This window comes from Erpetoichthys calabaricus, chromosome 4, assembly GCF_900747795.2.
Source record: "Erpetoichthys calabaricus chromosome 4, fErpCal1.3, whole genome shotgun sequence".
NCBI classification, from domain to species: domain Eukaryota; kingdom Metazoa; phylum Chordata; class Cladistia; order Polypteriformes; family Polypteridae; genus Erpetoichthys; species Erpetoichthys calabaricus.
Window position 1 is genome coordinate 67,544,806 of NC_041397.2, and position 17,584 is coordinate 67,562,389.

A 17,584-nucleotide genomic window follows, 5' to 3' on the forward strand; every position below is an offset into this window, starting at 1 on the left:
AGGTACTACTACAAGTGAAGGATAACATTTAATTTTCTGATGGCTTCCTAAAATAAATGTAGGAATAGTTCCCAGTCTAAGAGTTCAACATCCCTGTTTATGCTCATATTAGTGCAAAGCATGTGAGACTCTCATTGGGACAAAAAGTGATAACATGACTTAACTTGACGTAACATGATTTTACATCTTGTAAAAATGTAAAAAAAATAATCTAAGAAGATGTTCAGCAATAGAGAGGAGAACATTTAGTCCATCAGGCTCCAATTGTTAGCTTGAAACTAATTTCTCTGAATAGAACATCTTGATACTTAGAAAGAGCATCGTGGTCTCTTTTTAAATAATGGTACATGGTAGAGATTCTTGCAACCTGAATATGTGCTTTCTTGTTTTATCCAAAATCAAAACACAAAAAAAAAACAAATGGTAAATCCTTAGTAAACAGAAAACAATCAAAAGTTTGGCAGTTCCACTTTGCTTTTCATTAGCATGTTTGTCCTCTGTATTTTGGGTAAAGTAGATTTTCCATTTTTCCACAACTTGATGCTACATCGAAAGACTCTCATGCTCAACTTCCACTACTCTTTCTCTCCTCTTACCTTTCTCCTTCTCTGTAAACCCCTTCCTGGAATTTCTTATAGACTGTGGAATCAATTTTGTACTCAAGGAAATTAATTAATAGCATCCAAACAATCAAGTCAAAGATCCATTTGCTGGCTGTTCTCGTACCCTTGAGATCTGTGGGATCTTTCAAAGACACAGTCCTCCACAGCTAGGTAGCAGAGTTCTACCTAGTTCAGCTGAAGGCAGTCTGTTGCTATAATCGGCCTGGATGGATCTCACTTTTCTTCTGCCCAGCGCTATTAGGGCCTTACTCTCACTTGTGGGTATTCACATTCCCTTTTTCTAGGTTTTAATTATTTTTCTATAAAATTGAAACGGGCAAGTAGTTACATGTAAGTCTATTTGACAATGGAGTTAACATTATAACTTCATTAATAGATTACTTGAGCAGCGTCTTGAGCATCGTAATGTGAAATATTTACAATCTGTCAAAAGATGTAATAGCAGATAGAATTAAACTGCAGCAAGTACAGTAGTACTACCTCATCTGGCAATAACCTTCTAGTTATGTTGATCCAGATAATGGGAGCATAACTGCAGAAGAGTAAGGTTGTTTGTGTTATCTATTAAATAAAACTACTTTATGTTCTGGTTTGTCATGGCACCATTGTGGGACATCCAACCATTGAGTGTTTATACATGCAAGTAAGAATTTCTATTACTAAGCACACATGTTAATATTGCTACTACCGCTACTACTAGAATTAAACAAACAGTTCCAATCTCATTGTTTACAAGAAGGTGAAGCTGTTTCACATTCTTCCAAAGTTTTAGAAAATATAATACCAATTTCACTAGCAACATATAAAATTTTAAATATTCAAGGTTGTCCCAATTGATCCTTGTAGAATCATGTAACTTTAAAAAGGATTAACTAGCTCCTATAGTGACTTAGGCCAAACTAATTTTACCCACTCCATTTCCTAGTATTTCTTCTTTTGAAAATAACCCATTCTCAGCCATGTGAATCTGTGGGTGACATCACATGCCATGTAGCTCAGTGAGGAGACATGCGTGGGAAATGAAAAATGGAAATTTAATGCAGAATATGCAGAGAATTACAGGAGACAAAAAAACCCCACAAAACTCTGAACAAAAAAAAGGTAAGCTTATCTTCCAGGCATATAATGACACCTACAAACCACTCAACTTCTGCTCCTGTCTTTAGCTTTCTCTTTTTTACTTATCTGGATGATGAACATTTCATGGCATGGACTGAGACTTCACTCCAGTAAGTGTAGCCAAAGGTGGGTGTGAGTGGGCAATCACTCACCCACTTGGAGCACCCACCCACACATTCAATTTTCAACTTGAAATACAGATGTAATATATATTGTATGTAAAACAGTATTAATATTTAAATTAGTAGAAATTTTATTTGCCCACCCAGTTTCATATATGTCTACCCACCAACAACTTTCTGGCTACACTACTACTTCATCTTCTGTTCAGCAGAGATTATCATTCAAGTGTTATGTCAGAAGTGATGAAAGTTCCAAAGAATGTAAAAATTCTCATCAAGAATTACTCAGAAGGACTCTGGTGTGGTACTTCAATAATTTGGGTTCAGTTTCCAGCACCACTTTCTCTGTGCAGCTTACACATTCTCCCTGTTATGTTGGTGAGTTTTCTCCATTTACAGAAGTTTCCATCCATACCCTAATTCTGTATACCTGCATTGTTATCACTCTTTAATTTAATATTTTCTTTATCAGTATGCTGCTGCTGGAGTATGTGAATTTCCCCTTGGGATTAATTTACATTTACATTTACATCATTTAGCAGACACTCTTATCCAGAGCGACTTACAACAGTGCTTAGTATCTATCTATCTATCTATCTATCTATCTATCTATCTATCTATCTATCTATCTATCTATCTATCTATCTATCTATCTATCTATCTATCTATCTATCTATCTATCTATCTATCTATCTATCTATCTATCTATCTATCTATCTATCTATCTAATGACATTAATGTATTTTGTATTTTGGGTAAAAAATCCTCCTTTTAACATATAAAGCATTAAATGGCCAAGGTCCGGCTTACTTGTCTGAACTTTTCATGACTTACAAACCAGAGCGCACATTAAGATCTCAAGATGCTGGTCTGCTTATGGTTCCAAGGATTAATAAAATAACGATGGGAGGTCGAGCTTTTACTTACAGGGCCCCTAAACTGTGGAATGGTCTGCCTTCTACTATAAGAGATGCCCCTTCGGTCTCAGCTTTTAAATCCCGGCTGAAGACTCACTACTTCAGTTTAGCATATCCTGACTAGAGCTGCTGATTAACTGTACAGACTGCATCTCTGTTGTTAGTCATTAGCACTAAAACATAAGTAACATGATAGTTAGAATTGGATACTAACCCTCACCTTTTCTGTTTCTCTTCTCGGTACTCAAATGTGGTACTTGGTGCCACGGCCCACCTGCCAAGTTTTTTTGCCTGCCTAAGGTAAAGTCACCCCTGATGGAGGATCTCAGGAATCGTGGGAAAGAGGGGTCCTTTCATTGGATTGGCTGGCCCAGTGCTGTTTCACCCATGGAATGGCCAAATGGGGGAGGCAGCTTGATGGATGAGGTCTCCAGGACTCTAAAAATATCCAAATTTTATTATATGATATCATCTACTGTTAAATTCTGCTCCGTACTTCTAAAATTTTTTATTTTTTTTATTTCTAAAAACACTTTTTATTTTATACTGTATTGAGGATTTGTTCTGTTCTGTGTACAGCATTGTATTGTATTGACCCCCTTCTTTTGACACTCACTGCACACCCAACCTACCTGGAAAGGGGTCTCTCTTTGAACTGCCTTTCCCAAAGTTTCTTCCATTTTTTCCCTACAAGGGTTTTCTTGGGAGTTTTTCCTTGTCTTCTTAGAGAGTCAAGGCTGGGGGGCTGTTAAGATGCAGGGCTTGTTAAAGCCCATTGTGGCACTTCCTGTGTGATTTTGGGCTATACAAAAATAAACTGTATTGTATTGTAATGTTAGGTCTCTTTGTGACACAGTGTGAGTAAATCGCATTTAGCTTTTATATTTACAATATACATTATACAAAATCACAAAGACATCACTCTTTACAGTTTTAAAGATACCAATTTGCTTTTCAGAGAGTCCAAGCAGACATCAGCTTTGTTGTGCAACATACGCAACAATGAAACGCAAAGCCCCCATCACAGTCAAATGTGAAACAAAGACTGGTGCACTTCTTTTACTTTAGGGACACATACTAAAATGCAAATTTAAATCTTCCACAGCCCAGTTAGCCCCACATCACCTTATGAAATGGTTGTTTGACTCCAGACCCATATTCCATTTAGTTGACACCACACCCCAGCTATAATGAGTCGCATTCTGGGTATTATCATCTTTGGCACCTCTATGACCGCCAGCTCTCTTTCTCCTCAGGTCAGAGTAACCCCTCTGAGCTTCATCCTGGCCCTAATTAGTCCTGATTGCCCCGGTGCCTCTTGCCTGTGGCACATGTCTGCTCTCATTAAAGACTTTGTTCTAGTCAGCGCAGAGAGCAGCCTAATAGATGAATAGCTTTTCAAAAGCAAACACAAACATTATTTAATTGCGTTAACAGCGTCTTCTTTCACAAAAATTGTCATCATTGACAGGAAACCATGTCCATTAGGTCAACAAGACACAGAAATGACAAAATGAATAATGCAACAAATAACTCCCTGCATTTTTAAATTATACGTTCACTCTATCAGCCTGCCTTTCCTTACTGTACTATGCAAACACAAAGCCCTCAAAATCAATGTGCTCAGTAAATTGAAGCCAGGGGGAATGGTGGTGTGTAAACTCTAACACGGCTACACGAGATCTCTTTATTTTTGTCCATGATGACATTATTGTCTGCAATGCCACACAATGAAAAAAGAGCAAACTGCTTCAGTATGGTGGGCTACAAAAGCCTAGTCCACCTGGTTTTCATGCTTTTCATTTACATTATTATTCTTTATGAGTCATGCACTTAAAGAGCTATTCTTTATTACTCCTTCTTTTCCCATTACCTCTGTAACATAAAGTGCATTATCTGCAGTTCCTATATCCTGTGTATTCGTATCATCTTTCTGGGAGGGAGAATTAGTGAATTATGTGTTACATAACTAAACACAACACTTCTGTTCTTCATATTGATAAAAAGTGCTTTTTACCCAGTCTTGATAAATATTTTCTAGAAAGAGCTATTTAGTTCAAAACTAAATGGCTTTAAAGCACTGCCTCCTTTGGATATGAGCTTTTATTAAATTTCCTTTCTAGTTTTTCTATGAATTCATGCTATAATGTATTGGATAGAGGGCTCTGAGGTGCACTTTGGTTTTAAATAAATTAAAGACAAATTGAGAAGACAATAACAAAATGTCTCAGTGCAAAGTGAAGGTTGTGCTTTCATTTTGCAAATGGATATATCTCTAACTGATGTATAACAATACTACACAACTATTTTTCTCAACTCCTCCCATATTAGAAAAAGACAAAAATTGCCCAATCTATACCATTGGGCTGTGATTTTAACTGGAGAATGCTGGAACATTGTCAGCTGCCATAACTTCCAGCAAACAGAATCAGACTTTATGCCTCCAGAAAAGCCTTGTTCACAAGCAGGTGGAAAGCCCTGCCAAGACTCTCCACCTTAATTGGACTCTTATTTGATTTTCAGAATTAAAAGTCATTTGAACCAGTTAACATTATTGATGCACTGACACCTTTGTTGTTACTCCTGCAAGCTGCCAAAAAAGAAACTCATTAGGTGATGGAATTGTATTGGATATGAAAGCAATGGAAAGCAATAAGCAGAATAAATTAAAATGCATGTCAGCCTTAATGACTAGAGCGAGAACTATGGCCTATTTTTTTTTAACTGTGTTCTTTATTGAAGTAGGATCTGTAACTGGTAACAGACTGAAAGAGTTGTAAGCTAGCCCGTCAATTCTCATTGCATCATTTCAACTCCAGAGCCAAAGAAAATGGCCAAGTGGATACACAGGCATGTTTAATATTTGCTTCTTTCCTTTCATGCTCATTCACAATTTTTTGTTTATTCACACTTGAGGGTCATCAAGATTAAATGTTTCCAAGTGTGAATGTTCATTTCAGCTTTAGTGAAGATAGCTCATTTGCTGCTACTGCTTCATATTTACATGGCAACAGAAAAATCTCAACACACTGATTCATCCATCCATCCATTTTCCAACCCGCTGAATCCGAACACAGGGTCACGGGGGTCTGCTGGAGCCAATCCCAGCCAACACAGGGCACAAGGCAGGAAACAATCCTGGGCAGGGTGCCAACCCACCGCAGGAGACATATGATAAAAAAGCTGAAAATAATCCCCCCTCAATTAACAGCAACACTGTTTAATCAGGATTTGGAGGACATGATTTAGGCCTCTAAGTGAGTGAGCTATGTGGGTGAAATCAATATCAATCGTAGATTGGGTGTTGTTAACTAAAAATGGCAATTTTAAGTGGGAGGGAGTGTAACAGCATGTGATATATTTGTTTGTCATACAACAGTGATGGCACTGTTTCTGAATATGGGCAAAAGTTGTTTTTTTAACACAGTGGTGCTACGTGTGAAAGTTAATTTTGGTTACAACATTGTATTGCAAATCAGTTTTGTCTTAGTAAGAAATGAATGCGTCCAATTTGTTATTGGAATCCTTGGATATTTGACGTTGAGATTAACCCAGCTTGTACCAGGTGGCAGAAAACAAATCACTAACATGCTTTTTACCCCAACAGGAACAAATCTGACAGCCTGATTTCAAGTCTTGGTTTGAGTACAAGCAAAAATGGGAAGGGAGGTGGCACTTGTATTTTCATTATATCAAATGTACTTGTTTTGGTCACTGGTTTTGAAAATTTTTTTAGGCAAATTCTAGCTAATTATATATCACATACAAAATTTTTACAAGCAGCAATTTCAAAATCTGAAGTTTATTTTGATGTTTTAACAATGGTTAATAATTATTTACATTTTACCATTTTTTTCTTTTCCCTTGGGTGCTGCCATTTTGCAGATCCCATTGTTATGATGTGTCCTCGGATTTTACAGAGGTTGTGACCCTGACCTCGTTAGGTCAAGCGTTTAAAGGTTGGCTTGAACAGACACATTTTATCTCAGTTTAATAGATATCCCTTGAATTACTCTGTTAAAAGATTTTTTTGTTTTGATCATCCTAGTTAATGCATCCCTGCTCTTGTTTTTTGACCCTTATTGTTTGATTGCGTTTTGGGTTTGACCAAAGATCGTTCTTGGCTCCTGTTTTTGACCTTGGCCTGTTCACATTTAGACTTTCTCTTCTCACAGTCATTAATTTTGTTTTTTCTTCTGCTGTCAGTACAATACCCAATAGATATTCACATTCTTATGTACAGGAAAAATAAAATAGGGATTTTTTTTTGGCTTGTTTTATCCTTTTGTTTTAGTTTAACGTTTTTAGCAATGTTTAACTTTTTTAATGTCTTCCAGCATCTTTGATATTCATTTATACACCTTGTTGTGGACTGAAGTTTCCACGTTTGAAATGCAGACAGTCAAGAGCCTGAACTGAAATGAATGCTTGTGTGTCATCTATGATCCAGTGCTCTTGTGACTTTTTTTCTTTTCGTACAAAAAGAATTCAAATCAATCAACTAGTGTTCAGCTACTGGCTTGTCATCTTTGTGACCACGGCATGATCAGGGCCTCTTTGAAGGTGTTCATGGTGGTACAGGTTTCATGTACTGAGCAGAAATCAAGCCAACCAGGAAATATAGGTGTTCCTGAAGCCTTTAGAAATGCCATAATAAAAATAAAATGCACTAGGTTCCCTCAAATTCAAGTTTATTGTTATACCTATACAGTATAATGTTATCCTTATTTGCATTTGCCATAACAGACTACTTACAGTACGTATGACAGGTCAGATGAGACATTTAATAGCTGACACCACATAAAACACTAAGTAGTAAATACAGTAGTAAAGACTTTGAACTCTGCGGTGGGTTGGCACCCTGCCTGGGATTGGTTCCTGCCCTGTGTTGGCTGGGATTGGCTCCAGCGGACCCCCGTGACCTTGTGTTCGGATTCAGCGGGTTAGAAAATGGATGGATGGATGGACTTTGACCTTCAAGTTCTAAAATTGTGAGTTCAAATCCTGCTACTGACTCTGCCACTTTATCTGCCTGTGCTCCAATTGGTAAAACAAAAGAAATGTAACCAATTGAATCTCAAATGTTTAGTAGCAATTTAGCTTAGTAGGTCTCCTCGGATAAAGGCATCAACCAAATGAAAAATAATACTAAATAATAACTACATTATCCAAATGATAAGACAACAGCCAACACTAAATACAAATTGAGTATTCAACATGTACATTCAAGGCCATAGGGCAGAGTAGGGGTGGCAAAGCCCATTAAATGTATCTATGAGCAGTTCAAATATTTTAAAAAATTAACGAAATAAAGTCCCAGACTGATTTTGAGCATACTTTCACAAAATGTTTAGTCTGTAGTAACTAAGGTGTCAGACTCACTCTATGTGCATTGCTTAAATATCCCTGATTTTATTAAAAAACACAGCTTCATGGGTCACTCCGTTTCTTTATTCCATCTAGCAGCCGGCTATTTTGTCCCAAAACCAAATTTCACACCAACATAGTGGTACGGCATCCCCAGTGCAGCTCCTATGGAGTTGTGTGAAACTTCTTTGTGATACTGTTGTTCTGATACCCTTCCCTTAAGCAAAAAAATATCAGAGTTCATTTATGAAGGTTCCTAATATGCACAATATAATTTAATTCCAGGGGCATCATCAGAAAAACATATTTTTTAAATAGATGCCTTTTATTTAATTAAAAAAGTCAGGTTTTGTAATTTGTGAGATATCTTTGCAAAGAGAATCCATCTATCTGTTAAACCATTTTTTACTCTATTCTATCTTGGCAGCACCTGCAAAAAAAGCAGAAATTAATTCTGGACAGGCCACTCCATCAATAACATAACAGAGTCAATCTAGAGTTGCCAATCAACCTAATGTGGGTATTTTTCATAAAAAATGTGAAAATCTGGAGAAATCTCATACAAACAAGGGAAAATGTGAAAACGCCACACAGATAGTTAGAAGGTTAACCCCTGCACCTCTAACACTGTCATTCTAAAAATATACATAAGGCTTCTTTATGTTAGGTAGAATGCCCAGAGGGGACTGGGTGGTCTCGTGGCCTGGAACCCCTGCAGATTTTATTTTTTTCTCCAGCCGTCTGGAGTTTTTTTTGTTTTTTCTGTCCACCCTGGCCATCGGACCTTACTCCTTTTCTATGGTAACTAATGTTGTCTTATTTTAATTTCTTATTTTGTCTTTTATTTTTCTTTTTTTCATTATGTAAAGTACTTTGAGCTACTTTTTGTATGAAAATGTGCTATATAAATAAATGTTGTTGTTGTTGTTCTTTCAGGTGGCCCTGAGGCTAAGGATCTGCACTGGCAATCAGAAGGTTGCCGGTTCAAATCCTGTAAATGCCAATAGGGACTCTGCTCTGTTGGGCCCTTGAGCAAGGCCCTTAACCTACAATTGCTGAGCGCTTTGAGTAGTGAGAAAAGCACTATATAAATGCAAAGAATTATTATTATTTATTATTACTTTGTCCTTGTTTGCCTGATAGTCTCCAATTATTTTCCAGTTTCCAAGATTACTGTGATATCATGCATTACGAGTACACATGAGCATGTGTGAGATGTGCGAGGCCATTTGCCTCTAAGAACACCTAGAGACATGGATAAGATTGTCGGTTTTTCTGACTTTCATTATAGTCATTATAACAGACTCATATATTGCCAGTACAGTATTTACTTCTATTTTCTTCTTTTTCTTGTTTGTGCTTTTGCATGTTATATTGTCAACATTTTAAGTACATTACATTTTTTTGATATTTTACTTTTATTGTTATTTATCACTGTGGTAATTAGAAGCTATCTTGTGTAGGCAGACACTCCACTCTAGATGCATTTTTGAGTAAACCTTTTGGATCTTTCTGTGATTTAATGCTGTATTTCTTGAGTATTTCCCTTACTATAAGCATATTTGAGCCTAATGAATGCTTTTTGTGCCAACTGAGTCATGACATCAGAGGTTGGGAGGTCAAACACTTAGAGATGGAAAGGGACTGGCTGGTAATCAAGAAAGCAGTTTATTCTGAGAAATAAGTGTGAGGTGAAGAAGTGAGCAAAGCCATCCCACCATATAGTTAAAGACTATACCCCATGTACTGAGTTGTCAGTTTAGTTAAGAAATTGGAATCAGAATAAAGAAGCCAAGGTCATAACTGTGAGTAAAAGAATCTAATAAACAGGACCCAGGACGTGAAACAATAGTCAAGAAACGGAGCAAACGGATTGATAACCAAAAGGTCACATAACCAGTGCCAAGATGTTAGAAAACATCATATTCAGAAAAAAAAAGAAATTTGTAACAAGAAAGTGTTTTAAGAAAAAAGTATGTTGCTAGTGTTTTAGGTTTAATCTATAATCTTGGGCAAACCAGAAAGTCCATGGGGCTGACCCTTGTATTCCTTGACCTGTGATGCCATGTCATCCATGACCCTGAGTCTCAAAAAACCCTAAAACGATGTATACATTATTTTAGAGACTCAGGAGTGTGAATTCATGTAAGCTCCCCTAATCTGAAGTGTTCATAAGACATGTAAGGATTCATTTTATGAGTTAGGAGTACAAAATAAACAAGAATAGCTGCATCATATATTTCAAATATTAAAATGTTGTCCTTCAATTTAAATGTTTAAAAGTCTAAATATTCTCAATTATTGTGGAAATTTGTATTTTTCACCCTCAGACAGCGGTCCATACAGAGCTAGATCTCTAGCAAAGGATCAAAATCAAAAATAACAACTTATTCGTAATCATCCATCCATCCATTTTCCAACCCGCTGAATCTGAACACAGGGTTCAAGGCAGGAACCAATCCCGGGCAGGACGCCAACCCACCGCAGGACACACACACACACACACATACACACACACCAAGTACAGACTAGGGCCAATTTAGAATCGCCAATCCACCTAACCTGCACGTCTTTGGACTGTGGGAGGAATTCCACGCAGGCACGGGGAGAACATGCAAACTCAATGCAGGGAGGACCCGGAAAGCAAACCCAGGTCTCCTTACTGCGAGGCAGCAATGCTACCACTGCACCACCGTGCCACCCTATTCGTAATCATTGACCTTGAAATAGCCTAAAATGATACCTCAAATGCTTTGGAGTTTGTCATTTTTAACCTTCTGGGAGTGGTTCTTAGAGGGCTAGGACCACCGGTAAAGAGTCACATATAAAAAATATATTCATGATCCGCAACTTCAAAGTAGCTTAAAACATCCATCCATCCATCCATTATCCAACCTGCTATATCATAACTACAGGGTCACGGGGGTCTGCTGGAGCCAATCCCAGCCAGCACAGGGTGCAAGGCAGGAATCAAACCCTGGCCAGCCCACCGCAGTGCTTAAAACAACACCCTACATATCTATATTACTGATCCCCAGTTTTTAGAAGGAGTAACTTTGACTCATCGTATCGCATTAGGGGCTCAACCCTTGGAGTCGTTTGATTTGGTGTGCACAACTTCAAGTCCCTTCTGATCGTTTTTGCTGAAGATGTCTATTGATTTACTCTTTATCATATGGGTGTAATTTCTTCCACAAAATAGGGTCCAAAAGTGGACTAAAAGCAACGTTTTTTCTACAGTGCCAAAAATAGGGGGGAACCCCAAAAAACTTGATGTCCTTCATAATTAGACATCAAGATGAGTCTAATGATGTATCATATGTGGGGGTATTCTGGTACTGGTGAGTCAAGAGGTGCAGACAAGAAAAACTGAATATGAATAAGTGTTCATACTGCAAGTAATTCTTATGTAATCAAATCATGACACCATAAGCACAAAGAAAACAAGAGTTTGCTTTCTGTTTGGGTTGAGATGATACTTTATCTTCTCTCTTTGATTATTCCTTCTTTGTGTGCATTTAGTCAAGAAGAGCTATTTTGATACATATAGAGATTTGTGGCTCTCCTTGATCCTATGAAAAAGGCAATTTCCTTGGGAAAATAACACAATTTTTAAATCTACAATTAGAAAAACAGAGTTAGAAATTGATTAACAATTATGCACTGTATATATCAGCAAGTGTCATTTTTTTAATTCTTGCCAATATTATATAAGTTATTGGGTGCAGCAATTTAATTCTTAGTTGAAAGCTGACAAGCATAGTTCATTAAAAATGCCCATACAAATGCTTCCTTTGCAATAATAATTATTTTGATTTAATCATATGTTTATATTTTATACTCTTCAAAGAAATCAGAAACTTTCCTGAGATTATAATTTAAAGTGATCAGCTTACTTCTTCTCTATCTCTGACATACAAGAAATTCATCCGTTTTAAAAAGCTCTAACTTTTAATTATCCGACACACATTCAGGGCTGTCATATAAGATACTCTCTTATATAATTTGCAACTAATGCTACCATAAATGTATAATTTTGCAGTTAGATTTCATTTCCAAAGAAAAAAAAACCACTAAAGGTCCAATTACTGCAATGTCACTGGTGCCAGCTGTGCACTACTGGAGAAAATTAGCACCTCTCTGCCCCAGTGATTCGTTTGGGCTCTGTTTGAAACAATTTGATTTTCTTCTCATTGTCTTTTTTTATTGTGCTTAAAATAAAATCAAAAGGCAATAGATATGGAGAGAGATTTCAGTTGCGAGAGAGTGGAATCATGCGTTTAAAATCCTCAAAGAAACTGATGATGTGATCAGTTTAAATAGCGAAACATGCACTTTAGGATTAGTGTGGGAATTAATGGGAGACAGAAATTTGGAAGCACATCTTCACACAGAAGTGTTTGGAGTCGTAAAGGAACTGTCCAGTCTGAGCTCTCTTTTCCATTGCAGCTATTTAAGAAGTTACAGCGTGAAATTGTATGACGACTGGTTTATAGCAGCTAACTAACTGACCCATAGCCAATGCTCTTACTGGCTTTGTGATCCTCTTAAAAATGGCATGCTTCCTTGTAACAAAATCATCATATAATGCCTCATTTCAAATTTGGTGCATACCTTTAAAATGAGTTAAAGACGGGCATATGTTATATAGTGTAAATGAGCCTTAATGTAAAATAGCCTAATAAAAACAGCTAAATGATAATTAATCCCAACACATTCATTGTGCTCAGAGAGTCCCATGATATTGTTTAACCGTAGGCTTGCTGGGTCTGTTACACTATTAAGCACATTTTCAGAGATAATGTTATACATAATTTTTGTAAACATATTTCAGATCAGGAGTTAAGTGTTTATTGAAAAAAATATTTTTGATGCCGTTTCAGTTCAATTCAATTTTATTGTCCCAATAGAGAAATTTCGTTTGTCAGCAGGTTTTACACTCAGACCACGAAATAACATTAAAAACATATTAACAAAGAACACTGCCATCAAACATAAACTTGGTACAAATAAATAAAATCTAGTAGGGAGCATAATACGTATGGTGAAACATTAAACATATAAATTAAACCATTTAGACTTGGCTTATGATTTGTGCAGATGCATCCTCTGGATGTTTATTAAAATTTAAGATTAATAAAAGTTGGAATGAAAGAGTATTTGTACCTGTTGCCTTTTATCCTTGGAACTTTGAACCTGTGAACTGATGGCAATAACCGAAATTGAGAATCTAGTGGAGGAGTCCTGTCTGGCAAAATACACTTTGCTTTCCGTAATACTTGCATATTAAAAAAGGTCTGTGAGACTGGACTGTTGAGACCTTGTTGTTTTACTGCTCCATTTTACAATTTGATTTTTTCTGTTTTTGTTGCTGGCATTAAGATTTCCAAACCAGGCCCGCAGAGCATACTGTAAGTAAAGACTGACTCAATGCAAGAATTATGAAAGAGTGACACAGTAGAACGACTAACGTTAAAAAGACTCGGCTCCCTTAAACAGTAGAGCTGCTGCTCTCCCTTTTTGCAGATGCCTTCTGTGTCTGGATTCATTCTCACTCAGTAGACTAACAATCATGGAGCCATCAGCAAATTTTAAGATGAACCTGTTTTGAAAATTATAGCGACAACCTTCAGTGTAGATGATATCCATTAGGTGTTCTTTATAATTCCAATGCTGCCAGGGCTAACTCCAGCCCCCTAACCCCCTATGACCCTGAGATAGATTAGTCAGGTTTAACGGTGCTATGTTGTATCTCCTACTCATATGAATATTGTTTAATAATTCAAGAAGGTTCAGTGCCAATGTCAACTTCTGGGCTGTGAAGATACCATGAAAAGATTATGTTTAAATGAAGTTTAAGTAGGGCGGCACGGTGGCGCAGTGGGTAGCGCTGCTGCCTCGCAGTTGGGAGATCTGGGGACCTGGGTTCGCTTCCCGGGTCCTCCCTGCGTGGAGTTTGCATGTTCTCCCCGTGTCTGCGTGGATTTCCTCCGGGCGCTCTGGTTTCCTCCCACAGTCCAAAGACATGCAGGTTAGGTGGATTGGCGATTCTAAATTGGCCCTAGTGTGTGCTTGGTGTGTGGGTGTGTTTGTGTGTGTCCTGCAGTGGGTTGGCACACTGCCCGGGATTGGTTCCTGCCTTGTGCCCTGTGTTGGCTGGGATTGGCTCCAGCAGACCCCCGTGACCCTATGTTCGGATTCAGCGGGTTGGAAAATGGATGGATGGATGAAGTTTAAGTATTGACAGGTAATTTGACTTGATTAGCATTGCACAGCAAATTATTGGTGGGTTTAAAATACAACTACTGTATGTTGCATTCTGGGAACTACTAGCTTAAAATCTGTAAAGTTGCATTCAAGTTCATTTTTATTCTTCAGTATTTCAGAACATTCCCTTACAGTCAGAGCACATTCTGATATTCCTAATTACAAACTTTGGACAATACTTTCACTTATATAAGATGTACACCCATTAGGGTTTGAGTAAACAATCACTGATTAAACTGTTGTCAATAAATATTATAACATAACTATCCCTTCTTTAAGTTAAAGAATAATAATAATAATGGATTTCTAGCTGACTTCTTGCAGACCTTCTGTTTTCAGTTGAGAATATGGTTGGATTTGCTTTCTGACTCGCAACACCTATGAAATGGTAATATTTCTTTTTCAAACAATTGCAACCTATCCTGTCAAATTTAACTGACAACCAGCAGCTACTTTGAAAAGACCCTCTAATTTCAATATGTCACTATTTCAGAAACTGTCAACATAAAATGATTTAATAGCAAATGATATTTAAAGAGAGCAAATGTGGGGACAACTACTCTTATTATTAAAGGTGTTTGGCTTAGAGAGAGAGGCTATAAATCTGCCAAGCTAACTGAAGAGATGGGCAGCAGAGTGTAAAGCAGACACATTGATTTTCTCATGATCTACCACTTTGTGAACTGGGTCCTCTTACAGAGAGGAAAAAGTGATTTCTTAGATGGCTAATACACGTAACTTACAAAAGGATTTAATTAACTGTTAACAATCCAAGGATCTTTGGAGCGTGTGTAAAAAATAGGCTTCATCAGCCAGAAATCTGTACACCACTGCCACAATTTACTGTATGTATTAACCAAATGAAAATACTTAACTGAGTTACCTTGCAATTGAATCAATTGAAAAGAAACAATACAAAAATTGAACAGGTTACTTGGAAAAGGAGCTCTGATATTTCTTCAGACTGAGAAAAAAAACTAAGCCATCCACTCAACTGCCCATCTGTTTCCTTAGCTTACTAGTATGTAATCCAATAAAAGGCTGAAGTTAATCCTCACAGAAGTGAGCAAAACACAGAAGCCAACACTGGACAAGACGCATTTACTCCTATACTCGCTTTGATTGCAGAACAAAGTCTCTCCCGTGAAAGTTCCTGTAACAATGCCTAATTTATTTTTCTCTGTTTCTATGGATTGTGTCTATAAAGCAGCCAGTCTGAATGGAGTGTCAGGACATGTTCTACAGTTCTGTAGTAAAGAATTAGCAAATATTCACTGACAGAATCTATAGTCCCCAACAGCTTCAAAAAGACATCAAAGAAAATGAAAGTATACTCTCTCAATGACTACGGCCTGTGACACTCACTCCTTTGGTATGAAATGCTTTGAGAGACTGGTGTTGGGACACATTATATGAAATACTCTAGATGGTTTAGACCACCTTTACTTTGTATATTTCCAAACCAGTCCACAGAGGATGTCATATCCCTTGAACTTCATACTATCCTGGGACACCTTGATAGTAAAAAACATGCACAGTACTGTTTATAGGCTACAGCTCAGCATTTAGCACCCTTGTAAAATGAAAGATGAGAACCAGCCTCATTAAACTGGGACTTAGTGACTCTTTCTACAGCTGGACATCCTAACTGGTGGACCCCAGAATATGTATCACTCCTTCACACTGAGCCTTAACACTGGCACTCCACAAAGTAGTGTGCTGATCGCTCTTCTGTACTCTTTGCTCATCTCGGACCTCCAATTCCATCATCAAATTTGCCAATGGCTTCACTATCATGTTGTGTTTAAGCCAAGGTTCCTCCCCTGTTTACATTTCTTTTCTCTGTCTTTTTGTGCATTGGTTTTTGACTGTTTCTATTAATATTGTTCTGCTCACTTATTTGTCTAGTCAGACAGACAGACATTTGTCCTAGTGGGATCTCCTTAAATAAATAGATAAATAAATAAATAAACACACACACACAATATGGTCTAAACACACATAAATAATTAGAAAGGAAGAAAAAGTTAAAAAGAAAATGCTTGACTTGAAAGTAACAGCGAGGCATTATGTAAACATATTGTTGTTGGTAAAATGGAGTCCCACTAGTGTTTCTTGACACACTTTTGCTGAAAAATCTGTTGGCTGAAAATCCTCAGTGTTACTGTGTCACAGGGGGGATGTGCAGCATTGTTCATAATGACACTCAATTTTGTCTTAATTTTCTCTTATGCTACAGCATCCAGAAGGTCCAGAGTACGTCCTATAACTGAACCTGCCCTTTTAATTACCCTGCTGATTTGGTGGGCCTCTCCTGAAGTGATATTACCAGCCTAGTACTCCATAGCATAGAAAATCGCACTGGCCATCACAGAGTTATAGAAAATTTGCAGGATGTTACTTCCCACATTAAAGAAACACAGTCTCCTCAGGAAGAAGAACCTGCACTGCCCTTTCTTATAGAGTTTCTCTGTAATCCAAGACTAGTCCAACCTGTCATTGATGTGGACCACCTCTACATCCACTCCCTGAACAGTGACTGGACAGAGAGGCTCTTTGGTGTGGCAAAAACCAATAACTATTTCCTTGGTTTTGCAGATGTTAAGGTGAAGACAAATCTCTTTGTACCAAGAAACAAAGTTCTCCACCTGACTTCTCCATTCTGAATCATTTCCATTATTAATATACCTCTTAAGGTCAGAATCATCTGAGAATTTCACTTGATGTTATAAAGTATTTATAGTTAAATTATATATTTTCCATTAATTTTATTCTATTTATTTATTTATTATTTACTTTCTGTGTATGTAATAATGATCTATTACGCTCCTTGTGTTTTGTGCGTGGATCCCCAGGAGGCAGGTCCACCCTTATCTCACTGCTAAGCATCTGCCCCTGGCCTTTAAAGGCAGGTTGGAAAGTGAGTTCCTTGGAGTTCATTAAATATGCATTGATAGAGTTGTAAGTCTTTGTTGTAAGTATTGCTATTCTTTTATTTTTCTAGGATTTAATGAATTTTTTGCTTCTGTCTTTGGATATTGATTTTTCGATTATTGTACTGAGACTTTGCCTTTTTGCTCATTTGAATATATAATAAATTCTTCTTTTAGAAAGATTATTTTGCTCATTCTTTTATGCATATACCAGAAGCTGACGATAATTTCATCCC

The 17,584-nt window shown here is 37.3% G+C and overlaps 1 protein-coding gene across 2 annotated transcripts in view; it reads right to left on the minus strand.

Annotated features, from left to right (window-relative positions):
* LOC114650107 (glypican-6-like) overlaps window positions 1-17,584 on the minus strand; it is a 1,271,406-nt gene that overhangs the window by 80,769 nt on the left and 1,173,053 nt on the right. The gene's annotated exons all lie outside the window — the stretch shown is intronic.